Raw genomic sequence first — 10198 nt, 5'->3', positions numbered from 1 at the left:
CAGAATCAGAATTGCAAATCTGTTCTAAAAGGGTAACAACAGTAATTAAAAGGAAGGCATAGATTCAACCCCCCTTCTCTAAGCCTACCACAACCTTCACATTTTTAGTCCTTTCTTTGAACAGCATAAATTTCACAGACCCAATTTTCATTTAAGACAAGTTTGGAAAAGTTTGGGGGTTCAGAAGATGAGTTATGCCTCGCCAAAATTCGGTCAAAAATAAGTTTTTCTCAAAAATTATCAAACCTCTATTTTCACCAAATCACAATTTTCTACCAATCTTTCACAACTATACACACCATTAACACATACCAAACCACATCTCAACATTTCATTTTCATATCATGATGTCCCATTCCATAAAATCATCAAGTCCAACTCCAACAATTACATTCAATACACATTATTCCTCAATATACCCACAATAATAATTCATGTTCATTAATCTCACTACAACATCAATCATCAATGTATCATTATAGTTCATTAAGCCATCACCTCATCAACTATACATCACATTCATACCTTTCACCAACATACCAATTGTCCACATCAATCCAACCCATAATATATTAACTAAAATCACTAAATAGGCATCAAACACACAATTCATCTTATCCTAGGTCTTCTAGCCTAAGTTTTCACAACACACTACATATTATATACGAGAAACCAAAACCATACCTTGGCCGATTTCTCTCTATGCCAAAGACACCCCAAATAAGCAAGGTCACAAGCCTCCACTACCAAACTTCAGCAAACAAAGCACAACCCAAGCTTCCAATTTCCACAAATATGCTCCAAATTACATATACATACTACCTAATTCATACCATTATATATTCACACACAAATTCAATACTCAACCACATATAATCAAGGAATTCACTAGAGTTTGAGAATCCTAACCTTATACGTGCCTTAATCGAACAAAAGCCCGCTAATTCCTCAAACTAATTGGACCCTAGAACATCAAAGAATAAAAAATCTCAACACCCTCAACATTGAAAATTTCAAAATTGGGGAAGAGAGAATCGAAATTGAAAATATGGATTTCTTACTGAATTGAGTACTGGGCTTTGTAGAGTTTGATGCAGTGGTCGCGTGGTTGTAAACGGTGCGGTGATCGGAGTTTCGGATTGGAAGATATGATGAGATGAAACTTGGGGTTAGGGTTTGAAGTTCTTCCCCTCCTCCCTTTATGTTTCCAGTGTGAAACTCATAATGTGGGGGAGAGAATGGCTGAAGCCATTCATTAATGTGTTGTTGGGTTGGACCTTGGGCACAATACGGGTCCAGTTTAACCGGTTTGGCTCGTTTGACCCAATTTTGGACCAAAACCTTTAAAATTAGTGTCAAAATTTGTATTTTAATTATTTCTATCTCTTTAAGATATAAAATTTAATTTTTAATTTTTAATTTTTTTAATTAATTATTAATTTATTAACTGATTATTTATTAATTTTGTGGGTTTTACACCCAACCCTTGTATTCCCTCTCCGATCAAAACCACGCCTCAACCAATGGCACCGAGCCTCCACTTAGTGCTCCACAATCAACCCAAGCATCCAACATGCACTGAAACAAATCAAGCACTCAAGCTACTCCATATAATCTAATTACATCAATTATCCAAACATTTACACTAGGATTTTCACTTAAAATGGGAAAAATTAAAGGAAACAAGTTTTCTTACCTTGTATCACATGTTCATGGGTCAAACCTCGCTAGAACTCAAGGTCAAGCTTCTCTTAAATATCAAAATCATGATTCTCTCAACATCTCAAACCCAAAGCAGGAAATTAAAAGAGAAATAGAAAATGGAAAAAGGATTTCGAAATTTCTTACCACAATAGTTTAATAGAAATAAAGAGGAAGTCAAGACGAATGCATAGCCACAAACAGATCGTCAATTTGAGCTCCGGATTGAGAGAAAAGTGGAATTGAAGTAATGAAGTGAATAGTACCAAGGGTTTGGTTCTCTCTTCTCCTCTTCTTCACTCTGGTGGCTCCCTCTCTATTTTTGGGGAAAAGAATGCTGAAATGCCCTAAATAAAGGCCTTATATATCATGGATTTGGGCCAAACATGGGTCCGTTTGTAATTTTAAGCTCGTTGGCCCACTTTGGGCCAAAATCTTTAAAATAAGTTCAACCGAGGGGGGAGACACATAAGTCGGTATCTACAACTAAGTTACCCCATGAGGTGGAGGAGGAGGAGGTGGTATTGGTGCTGGAGCTGATGAGGTGGTGACTCTATACACAATGCTGCATATGTCAGACTATCACCCCTATACTACAGTAGAATCTGCGCATGCAATCTCCCAGATGTGTTCTAGGTCCACCTCTTTCCCCTTGTTGATGACACATGGCGTGCTAGGAATGACATACTATGTGTCTATCAGAATCTATGTGGGTGCAGTAGACTGTTGACCCAATGGTGGTGGTGGTCAATCACCAAACTTGTTTTAGAACAAGTCATCCCCAAACTCCTCATACCTGTCCAACTCACAGATGGGCCTCGTATCCACCAGAGTAATAGATTGGTGGATGGGTTCGTGCAAGGTTTGATTCCTGTCACAGGGTGGTGTGATTGCTAACCCTAAAGTTGCGCCACTCCCAGATGACCTTCGACCAACAGCTATGCATCCTCGCAATGCCATTTAGCTTTCACTGAATACACCTGCCCTAAGGCAAAGAGGTCAGACCAAGCAGAGGGAGGCGAGCTGGGGAGTAGGTGTCAGAGAGCCGAGGGATACAGGTGGTGGGGAGCCTCGTGGATCAGGTGCTAGACAACAGAGGGCAGTAAAGTAGAGTCATATGGCCAAATAGTAGAGGCAGAGGTTAGACATGGAGTCAGAGGAGGCGGCCGAGTTTGACAGGTATGAGGAATTTGCATGACTTTTTCTAGGGGTGGCAAAGCGGGCCGGACCGCCCCAACCCGCCCCGCCCCACCTAAGCCCGCCCCATAAACGGGGCGGACCGGCCCGCCCCGCCAACTAAAATGGGTTCAAAATGCTAGTCCGTCCCGCTTTATGGCGGATTGGCGGGTTGGCGGGCTAGCCCGCTTCTTTTTTTTGAAAAATAAAATTCATTAAAATTAACCAAAAAATAATAATTAAAAAATCAAATACAAATAAAAAATAGTCAAATTATAATATAATTTTTTACTATTTTTTTTAATTTTCAACTTCAATAAAATTGTTCAAAATAATATTTGTCAATAGAATCATCTTTATTTTAAAAATTAAGTCACATAATTTGAGCATATATACGAAATTGTAAAATAAAATAAATAAAGTTAATAACTAAAAGAAGAATAAACACAAAAAATGAAAAAAAAGTGTTTAAAAATTCTATAGTTATTAATTTTATAATAGTAATCACTCTTTTATTTAATAAAAAATAAAAAAAATAAAAATCTTCAGCCCGGCAGGCCGATCCGCCTCGCCCCGCCAAAACCCGCCAATTTGGCGGTGCGGGTTTGGCGGGTTTTTTTAATTTGGCGGACTCCAAATCCTAGTCCGACCCGCATTTTTTAGCGAGTTTAGCGGATCGGCCCGACGGGCTCGACCCGTTTTGCCACCCCTAACTTTTTTTAGGACATCTTTGGCAACTCACCACCACCAGGTCAGCAGTCTATCGCACCCGCACATAATCTGACAGACACACAATATGTCCTTCTTGGCACGCCATATGTCATCGACCAAGGAAGGGAGGTGGAGCTAGATCACAACTGGGACATTGCACACACAGATACTACTGTAGTACAAGATAGGGGTGTTCAAATCCGATCCAAACCGAAGAAAACCCACCAACCGAACCGAAAATATTGAAAATTGAAAAATCAAAAACTGAAAAAAAATGATATTTTGCTATTTTTTCTGTGGTTCGGTTTGGTTTTCGAGTTTAGTAGAAAAAATCCTAACCAAATCGAACCAAACCGAAATTCTTAAAAACCTAAAATAAACCAACCCTTCTAGCCCCAAGGCCTAAGCCTAAACCTTCTAACCTAGCCGCCACTCTAACCCTAACACAATAACGCTCTCCACTCTCCACTTCACTCTCAAATCCTCTCGCCCAAAACTTCTCCTCCACACCCCACAGCGCCTTCGTCCTCTCAGACTTGACGCTGCCGAACAACACCGTCGCGGAGGCGCTTCCCTCTTCTCGGCGTGGCCCCCTTCCTCAATCCCTCACTCCTACCCATACCGCACACCACCTCTCTTACTCTCACTCATGCCCAAATCACAAAACGTGCTCTGTGCTCTCTCACTCACGTTCACGGTCTCACAGCTGCAATATCCTCTTTCAGTCACAGACTCACAGTCCTCTACTCCTTTTTGTCGTCGATTTTTATTCGTCCAACCGCCGTCTTCTCAAATTGCAGCACCTTCTTCTTTTGCAGTTTGCAGTATCATCGTTTTCATAGTTTACAACACTTTGTCTTCGCATCTCTGTGATTCGCAGTTTTAAATTATTTTTTGGATCTGATTATTTGTAATTAGTTTTTTTTTTCTGGTTCTAATCTAATACTTATTTATGTTTTGATTTGTTATTTTAATTTTTGGTTATGATTATTTGTTCTTGGTCATGAGTTTTTGTTTAGGGTTTTGGATTTGATTATTTCCTCTTGATTCTAATTGCATGTCTTATTCTGACTTTTTATTATAATTTTTATATGATTATTTGTTTTGGATTCTTATTGCACACACAGATACTACTGTAGTACAAGATAGGGGTGTTCAAATCCGATCCAAACCGAAGAAAACCCACCAACCGAACCGAAAATATTGAAAATTGAAAAATCAAAAACTGAAAAAAAATGATATTTTGCTATTTTTTCTGTGGTTCGGTTTGGTTTTCGAGTTTAGTAGAAAAAATCCTAACCAAATCGAACCAAACCGAAATTCTTAAAAACCTAAAATAAACCAACCCTTCTAGCCCCAAGGCCTAAGCCTAAACCTTCTAACCTAGCCGCCACTCTAACCCTAACACAATAACGCTCTCCACTCTCCACTTCACTCTCAAATCCTCTCGCCCAAAACTTCTCCTCCACACCCCACAGCGCCTTCGTCCTCTCAGACTTGACGCTGCCGAACAACACCGTCGCGGAGGCGCTTCCCTCTTCTCGGCGTGGCCCCCTTCCTCAATCCCTCACTCCTACCCATACCGCACACCACCTCTCTTACTCTCACTCATGCCCAAATCACAAAACGTGCTCTGTGCTCTCTCACTCACGTTCACGGTCTCACAGCTGCAATATCCTCTTTCAGTCACAGACTCACAGTCCTCTACTCCTTTTTGTCGTCGATTTTTATTCGTCCAACCGCCGTCTTCTCAAATTGCAGCACCTTCTTCTTTTGCAGTTTGCAGTATCATCGTTTTCATAGTTTACAACACTTTGTCTTCGCATCTCTGTGATTCGCAGTTTTAAATTATTTTTTGGATCTGATTATTTGTAATTAGTTTTTTTTTTCTGGTTCTAATCTAATACTTATTTATGTTTTGATTTGTTATTTTAATTTTTGGTTATGATTATTTGTTCTTGGTCATGAGTTTTTGTTTAGGGTTTTGGATTTGATTATTTCCTCTTGATTCTAATTGCATGTCTTATTCTGACTTTTTATTATAATTTTTATATGATTATTTGTTTTGGATTCTTATTGCACACACAGATACTACTGTAGTACAAGATAGGGGTGTTCAAATCCGATCCAAACCGAAGAAAACCCACCAACCGAACCGAAAATATTGAAAATTGAAAAATCAAAAACTGAAAAAAAATGATATTTTGCTATTTTTTCTGTGGTTCGGTTTGGTTTTCGAGTTTAGTAGAAAAAATCCTAACCAAATCGAACCAAACCGAAATTCTTAAAAACCTAAAATAAACCAACCCTTCTAGCCCCAAGGCCTAAGCCTAAACCTTCTAACCTAGCCGCCACTCTAACCCTAACACAATAACGCTCTCCACTCTCCACTTCACTCTCAAATCCTCTCGCCCAAAACTTCTCCTCCACACCCCACAGCGCCTTCGTCCTCTCAGACTTGACGCTGCCGAACAACACCGTCGCGGAGGCGCTTCCCTCTTCTCGGCGTGGCCCCCTTCCTCAATCCCTCACTCCTACCCATACCGCACACCACCTCTCTTACTCTCACTCATGCCCAAATCACAAAACGTGCTCTGTGCTCTCTCACTCACGTTCACGGTCTCACAGCTGCAATATCCTCTTTCAGTCACAGACTCACAGTCCTCTACTCCTTTTTGTCGTCGATTTTTATTCGTCCAACCGCCGTCTTCTCAAATTGCAGCACCTTCTTCTTTTGCAGTTTGCAGTATCATCGTTTTCATAGTTTACAACACTTTGTCTTCGCATCTCTGTGATTCGCAGTTTTAAATTATTTTTTGGATCTGATTATTTGTAATTAGTTTTTTTTTTCTGGTTCTAATCTAATACTTATTTATGTTTTGATTTGTTATTTTAATTTTTGGTTATGATTATTTGTTCTTGGTCATGAGTTTTTGTTTAGGGTTTTGGATTTGATTATTTCCTCTTGATTCTAATTGCATGTCTTATTCTGACTTTTTATTATAATTTTTATATGATTATTTGTTTTGGATTCTTATTTTTGCTTTAGTGCTTTGATTTTTTTTTTCTGTTCTGATATTTACATTAGATATGATTAGAATAGAATATTTTTTGAATTAATTGAAAAAGTAAAAAAACTGAATTAAACCAAATCGATTTTAATTGATTTGGTTTGGTTGGCTTTAGAAAAAAATCGAACCAAACGAAACCAAAAAATTAATATAAAATTAGATCGGGTGACTCTTTCTTAAATAACTGAACTAAACTGCACCGTGAAACCCCTAGTACAGAAGTTGTCAGACTGATATATCTAGCATGGTGATGCAGCAGCCAACACCTCATCAACAGCAGCACCACCACCACCTCCTCCTCCTCCACCATCTGGGGGTCACTCAGCCGTGGATACTAACTTATATGTCTCCCCCCTCAGTTGGACATAGTTACTGGGGATGATCATAGCCAGAGGCAACCTTTAGTGGACTATGGTTGGATGATAGATCCATAGTACTCTCAGTATCCGCGTAGGTATCCACAATATTATCAGAGGCCTAACCGCTAAATTCAACTGCCAATATGTGGCACCGTTGGTTGTCTGCATCATCAGCCTCCCCTTCCCTCCCCCATAGGTCATTATTATTTATTAAGAAAGTGTATTATGCTTATTTATATCTTAACTTGATATTGAGTGTACAGTCTAAGACTATGTTTACAGTTCATGCTTATATTGAATTTATAATCTGAGACCAAGTTTATTTATATTATTGGACTTTATTATGGTTGTATTAAGTATATTTATATAGTTGAAAATTATTGTCCCATATGAAAAACACGTATCTCGTCTTCGCTCAGCATAGACGCGTTAGTTACGAATGTGTCTCATCCCTGGCATAGACAAGATACGTTCATAAATATTATAGTATCTTATCTCGTCTACAAACTAAATATACTACTAATCCTCCGTTGGTTATCTCGTCTATGCTAAGGATGAGATACATTAATAACTAACTCGTCCATGTTAAGGACGAGATATGTAATAAAATGTATAAACGTAAAGTAACCTTAGTAGGTCTATTAGTGTAATTTTAATATTTATTTTATTTATTTAAAAAATTTACAAACCAATTATTTTATATTTATGTATAAATATATGTGTTATTTAATTTATTTTTAATATATATTTTATATTTAAAAATAGAGTAAATGACCAAAAATGGTCCTTAAATTTTAAATCGCTATTCAATTTAGTCCTCAACTTTTTAAAATGATCAATTAAATCCCTGAAATTCAAAAAAGTGCATCTCCGTTAGTCCCTTGCAGAAGTGCCGTCTAAACGTTGATGATGTGACATTCTAGCTATATGCTGATGTGTACCAAACTTGAATTTGATTCAAATTGGTACCTGAAATTGCTTAATAATTTTCAAATTAGTCCATTTTCAATTATAAATCCTAATCCCCAAATTATTGTCTTCTCTTCTTTGATCTCTCTGCTGTCTTCTTCTCTTCTTCGTCCTCTTCGCTATCTTCCAGTTCATATTCATCCTGAACTACAACATCAGTACACTTACCTAAAAACTATTTTAATTGCAAGTTAATGTGGTTGGATTAATTTTAAGTTTAGTACAAATTTAAATTATATGTATCCTTGCAGGTTCGTCCATTAAGCTAAAATATATTTTTTACTTTTAAGAAGATAACCATTGTCATCATCTTCAAGGTCTTAACATCACTTTCTAAGTTTGTACTTCCAATTGAACTCATGCAAAAATTTTTGTGAAATGGGTGTTGCACAAACTGGTTCTTCAGCTCCATCAACCCAACAGAAAAAATTACAATGGATTCCATACTGCAAAGTAAAAAACACAGGTGAATCCAAATCAAAGTGAAACTATCTTAACATTTTCTTTAGAGCCATAACCTTACCTCATAGTTTGGACAACCATAAAATAGTCTACCAGGATTCTTTGTCGTCGTTGAGTACTTCATCACCATCCGAAGTTTGCAATTATAGAAAACGACATTCTTACCTCCTCTGATGCACATTCTTTTGCTGACATAAGGTCTCCTACAGAGTTGTTCCTACTTGAGCTACTTTGACTTCTCTCCCCACCACCTATCATCACTCATGCAGACGAGAAAACAAGATGAACTGGAAGATAGCAGAGAGGTCGAAGAAGAGAAGAAGACAGCGGAGAGGTCGAAGAAGAGAAGAAGATAGCAGAGAGATCGAAGAAGAGAAGACAATAATTTGGGGATTAGGGTTTTATAATAAAAAATGGACTAATTTGGATATTATTAAGCAATTTCAGGTACCAATTTGAATCAAATTCAAGTTTGGTACACATAAGTATACAGCTGAAATGCCACATCATCAACGTTAGACCTCTGTAAGGGACTAACAGAGATGCACTTTTTCGAATTTCAGGGATTTAATTGATCATTTTAAAAAGTCGAGAACTAAATTGAATAACGATTTAAAATTCAGGGACCATTTTGAGCATTTACTCTTTAAAAATATATTTTGTACAAATAATTGAATTTTAATATATACATAGAAATTAAGTTGATGTTCAAGCACATGTTGGGATAATAGCTTACTATATAAATATTTGAACATGATCATAATTAAAAAGTCATTACAATTAAAAACACAGAATTAAGTGGGCTAACTTTATATCAGATCAATTGATTTTAATTTTAACATAAATAATTAAATATACACCATGAATAGGCTTTTTTTTTAATATGAAAAAATCACATGTTTATTTTTTTATTAAAATGAGATAATTAGGTGTAATTGTATATAGATGGACACTTCAGAAGGAACAGATCCAACATGTAGGTGGCATGTTAGTCCAGCACGCAAGTTGTGTGTTAGCCACGTATCGCATGGAAAATGGATGCCAATGCAACATATGACCTGCGCATTGAATGTTTTTTCTGTTATCTAAAAGTTCTTCTTATAAATATGAAGTTCGTTATTATTTTACACTACAACACAACCGGTATTTTGCGGCGGTTATGGGAGCCATATTGCGGTAGTTAAACCAAACACTGAAAGATAGGCCGTAGGTAAACAGTTAGCGGCGGTTTTAGCTAACCGCTGGGATAACCGCCGCTAAATAGCAAATAAACGAAAACATCATTTGTTTTGCGGCGGTTCTAAACCGCCGCCAAATTTTAGTATTCCGTTTATAATTATTAGAATCGGACCGGACCGTCCGGTGGTCCAACCGACTCAATCGTTAAACCCGCGCTCCAAATTTTAGTATTCCGTTCATAGTTATTAGAATCGGATCGGACCGTCCGGTGGTCCAACCGACTCAATCGTTAAACCCGCGCTTTAACAATGTCATGTTACCACCAAGACAAATGTCTCTTCAATGTATATAGCGCTAATAATTATAAGTATCATATGAACACATTTGAATGCCACACAATTTTTTGTTATATACTTTATATCTGATTATAGTTATTATAGGCACCTTATATATTGGGTAAAATGCACAATTAAATCAAATGGAGGACCAAATTACACAATTCTACCAAATTAAAAAACATTACCAAGATCTCCCAAAAGCATATTCTTATGTAATTCGAATCAGTCTCAT

Source organism: Arachis hypogaea, chromosome 15 (genome assembly GCF_003086295.3).
Source record: "Arachis hypogaea cultivar Tifrunner chromosome 15, arahy.Tifrunner.gnm2.J5K5, whole genome shotgun sequence".
NCBI classification, from domain to species: Eukaryota; Viridiplantae; Streptophyta; class Magnoliopsida; order Fabales; family Fabaceae; genus Arachis; species Arachis hypogaea.
This window is presented reverse-complemented; position numbering follows the sequence as displayed.